This window comes from Ranitomeya variabilis, chromosome 8 (genome assembly GCF_051348905.1).
Source record: "Ranitomeya variabilis isolate aRanVar5 chromosome 8, aRanVar5.hap1, whole genome shotgun sequence".
In the NCBI taxonomy this organism is placed as follows: domain Eukaryota; kingdom Metazoa; phylum Chordata; class Amphibia; order Anura; family Dendrobatidae; genus Ranitomeya; species Ranitomeya variabilis.
This window is the reverse complement of record NC_135239.1, coordinates 11,856,466-11,861,529: the sequence shown is the minus strand read 5'-3', so window position 1 is coordinate 11,861,529 and position 5,064 is coordinate 11,856,466.

Here is a 5,064-nt window from a genome sequence, read left to right as displayed (position 1 = left end):
GTAGTTATATTCTTGTATATAGGGGCAGTATTATAGTAGTTATATTCTTGTACATTGGAGCAGTATTATAGTAGTTATATTCTTGTATAGAGGAGCAGTATTATAGTAGTTACATTCTTGTACATAGGGGCAGTATTATAGTAGTTATATTCTTGTACATAGGGGCAGTATTATAGTAGTTATATTCTTGTACATAGGAGCAGTATTATAGTAGTTATATTCTTGTACATAGGGGCAGTATTATAGTAGTTATATTCTTGTACATAGGAGCAGTATTATAGTAGTTATATTCTTGTACATAGGGGCAGTATTATAGTAGTTATATTCTTGTACATAGGAGCAGTATTATAGTAGTTATATTCTTGTACATAGGGGCAGTATTATAGTAGTTATATTCTTGTACATAGGAGCAGTATTATAGTAGTTCTATTCTTGTACATAGGAGCAGTATTATAGTAGTTATATTCTTGTACATAGGGGCAGTATTATAGTAGTTATATTCTTGTACATAGGGGCAGTATTATAGTAGTTATATTCTTGTACATAGAGGGCAGTATTATAGTAGTTATATTCTTGTACATAGGGGGCAGTATTATAGTAGTTATATTCTTGTACATAGGAGCAGTATTATAGTAGTTATATTCTTGTACATAAGGGCAGTATTATAGTAGTTATATTCTTGTACATAGGGGCAGTATTATAGTAGTTATATTCTTGTACATAGGGGCAGTATTATAGTAGTTATATTCTTGTACATAGGAGCAGTATTATAGTAGTTATATTCTTGTACATAGGGGCAGTATTATAGTAGTTATATTCTTGTACATAGGAGCAGTATTATAGTAGTTATATTCTTGTACATAAGGGCAGTATTATAGTAGTTATATTCTTGTACATAGGGGCAGTATTATAGTAGTTATATTCTTGTACATAGGGGCAGTATTATAGTAGTTATATTCTTGTACATAGGAGCAGTATTATAGTAGTTATATTCTTGTACATAGGGGCAGTATTATAGTAGTTATATTCTTGTACATAGGAGCAGTATTATAGTAGTTATATTCTTGTACATAGGAGCAGTATTATAGTAGTTATATTCTTGTACATAGAAGACAGTATTATAGTAGTTATATTCTTGTACATAGGAGCAGTATTATAGTAGTTATATTCTTGTACATAAGGGCAGTATTATAGTAGTTATATTCTTGTACATAAGGGCAGTATTATAGTAGTTATATTCTTGTACATAGGGGCAGTATTATAGTAGTTATATTCTTGTACATAGGAGCAGTATTATAGTAGTTATATTCTTGTACATAGGTGGGCAGTATTATAGTAGTTATATTCTTGTACATAGGGGCAGTATTATAGTAGGTATTTTCTTGTACATAGGGGCAGTATTATAGTAGTGATATCCTCTTTCTTATATTAGGTATACTCTTCTGTACAAGGAGCAGTATTATATTAATTAATACTGATCACATTATTCTGAGTGGAACAACTAAATGCAATTATAACATGAATCAACAATCATTGCTCAGAAACAGAATTTGTAGTAGCCATTTGTAATTTTGCTTCCCGCACATCTTGTTTGAACTTATACAAAGTAAATGTATCAGCAGTGGGCAGCCTACTGAGTTGAGTAACAAGCACTCTGTTTTACCATCTTCATCCATCAATGGACTTTAGCTGACATGACTCCCACGCCACAAATTGATGTCCAATGGATATTTATTACAGCCGGATCAGGGCCTGTAACATCTACATTAGGACTTTATAGACTCCTATTGTATGGAGACACAACATTGCTGTCTACTAGATAACGGTGCTCTTCCCAGCACTCTATAACAGGAAATCCTTTACTATAGCTTTGGGAACCATCATTATTATCAACATCATTATGATCTCTCATCATATTCTTTGTATCACATCAGTAACTTATATCAGTCATTAATGGAGAAAAGCTCACAATATAATTTGTAGATCGATCCATAGTATGTGGATGTTATTTCTACAGCACAGCTAGGTCATCCACTGCCAATGCTAAAAGCACTGTACCCTAATAAGCTGCAGTACCACCTAAGCCCAGCAGGGGCAAAGGAAGTTTAACTTTCTTAGAACTTTTTAAGAACTTTCCTAGATGTCTATAATAACGTAAATTTTAATGTAAAAACATAAATTGGACTTTCTTAATTACATTTTAATTGGACTTTTGTAGTAAACTTCTATCTTTGGACACTAGTTGCCTCATTGGCTTAAGAGGTCTTACATAAAATGATGTAATTTTCAATTACATCATTAGTTCCAAATAAGCTAAAGGTGATGTTTAACTTTGGCAGAATTTTTTTTTTACTTTGTTTCATGTATTTAGGGCTTAACTTCATTTTGCTACTGGGTTTCATTAAAAACTGTGCACCAATTTGCTTTTACAGGCTTTTTGGTTCCCTGTACACTTAAAAGACAGAGTTACAAGCTCTTTTGTCAGATCAATAAGAAGCAGCTCATTGTTGAGGGATTCTCACGTAACCCATTCTACAATGAGCAGTAGATGGTGCAGCACAGAGGATATAGAAGGATATAGAGGATATAGACTAATCCACCTGTCCCCCCGCTATTCCCCGGCCTCTCCCCTCTGTCAATCCCTTCACTGGCTCCCCATTGCCCAGAGACTCCAGTACAAAACCCTAACCATGACGTACAAAGCCTTCCACAACCCGTCTCCTCCATACATCTGTGACCTCGTCTCCCAGTACTTACCTACACGCAACCTCCGATCCTCACAAGATCTCCTTCTCTACTCCCCTCTTATCTCCTCTTCCCACAATCGTATACAAGATTTCTCTCGCGTATCACCCCTACTCTGGAACCCTCTACCACAACACATCAGACTCTCGCCCACCATCGAAACCTTCAAAAAGAACAGGAAGACCCACCTCTTCCGACAAGCCTACAACCTACAGTAACCACCGATCGACCAAACCGCTGCACGACCAGCTCTATCCTCGCCTACTGTATTGTCACCCATCCCTTGTAGATTGTGAGCCTTCGCGGGCAGGGTCCTCTCTCCTCCTGTACCAGCTGTGACTTGTATTGTTTAAGATTATTGTACTTGTTTTTATTATGCATACCCCTCCTCACATGTAAAGCGCCATGGAATAAGTGGCGCTATAAGAATAATAATAATAATAATAATAATAGAAGGCAAACTGTGAAAAATCTTTCATGAAACTCAATTGCAAAGTGATTTTTAGCTCTAAATATTCATATTAAAGTATGACAGTGAATGGAGCAGTGGTGAACATATTTGCCATTCCCCCATTCAACCTGTTATCAGGTTTGATGAGGTCCTAGTGGTTGGAACCCCAGCAATTACCAGCCTATTGTAACACAGAAGCGCCGTCATATCTATATTGGTCGCGACTATAGGACTGGATCTGCAGTACCCAGGTGCAGCCTCTGTAGATGGAGCTGCTATGTTCCAGCAACATCCAAAAATGCTGCTGGTAACAGCTGATCGGCGGGAGCCTATACTAAGGATAAAGCTGCTGGTATCCAAAAATGCTGCTGGTAACAGCTGATCGGCGGGAGCCTATACTAAGGATAAAGCTGCTGGTATCCAAAAATGCTGCTGGTAACAGCTGATCGGCGGGAGCCTATACTAAGGATAAAGCTGCTGGTATCCAAAAATGCTGCTGGTAACAGCTGATCGGCGGGAGCCTATACTAAGGATAAAGCTGCTGGTATCCAAAAATGCTGCTGGTAACAGCTGATCGGCGGGAGCCTATACTAAGGATAAAGCTGCTGGTATCCAAAAATGCTGCTGGTAACAGCTGATCGGCGGGAGCCTATACTAAGGATAAAGCTGCTGGTATCCAAAAATGCTGCTGGTAACAGCTGATCGGCGGGAGCCTATACTAAGGATAAAGCTGCTGGTATCCAAAAATGCTGCTGGTAACAGCTGATCGGCAGGAGCCTATACTAAGGATAAAGCTGCTGGTATCCAAAAATGCTGCTGGTAACAGCTGATCGGCGGGAGCCTATACTAAGGATAAAGCTGCTGGTATCCAAAAAATGCTGCTGGTAACAGCTGATCGGCGGGAGCCTATACTAAGGATAAAGCTGCTGGTATCCAAAAAATGCTGCTGGTAACAGCTGATCGGCGGGAGCCTATACTAAGGATAAAGCTGCTGGTATCCAAAAATGCTGCTGGTAACAGATGATCGTCGGGGGCTGCTGGGTGTCACCCCACCACCAATTAGATATTGATGGCACTCTGCAGACAGCATGTGTCTCCCTATCCCAGTGTGCTGCTGTCCATCTTGAGATTCCCAGGCCAGCAGACGGAATCCACTGCCACGAGTATTAGGCCCACATTGTCCCTAGCAGCCTAATGCCTGAGACTGCTGCTGTCACCTTTCACTACTCTCTACTGTCACTTCCTGAACTTGGCAATATCTCTCAGTTCCGCCTTGCAATTTGGACCGGCCTTTAATCCTCACACAGTCTCTATGCCTGCTGTGTTACTGAGCAAACTGCACCTTTCACATACATTCTAGACCGTGACATCTTGTGAACATTAGTACTGCCACCCAGAGGGAAATTAACACTTATCCCAAGTAAACATATCAAGAACATAACATTACTCACATCCTACATATTCTATACCACAGTAGCATTGATGTCTTCAGGGGGGAACATGGCAGCTGGTACTTTTCCTTACTTTAGACACACACTATTCTCTCCAGTTCCTCCATACTCCCACAGGGAGAATGACCATTAATCACTTGACCATGATGTCAACAGGGGCTCTTTTACTCTTCTAGCCTTAGCACTGCACTGATAATGCAGGACTAGCCTTGTAAAGGCGAGCGGTCTCAGGCTGTCTGGCCTTCTGAACCTCCAACAATATCGGGTGTCACTGGTGGCCCTTTTGGGCATGACAACATGATCAATTTTCGAGGTTGCCCGTTAATGCAAGCCCTGGCTTTAAGGAGAGAAGCAGAGGTTTTGGAGCTCAATATAAAGATGTACTGCTATGCACAGATACAATATATTAATCAACTA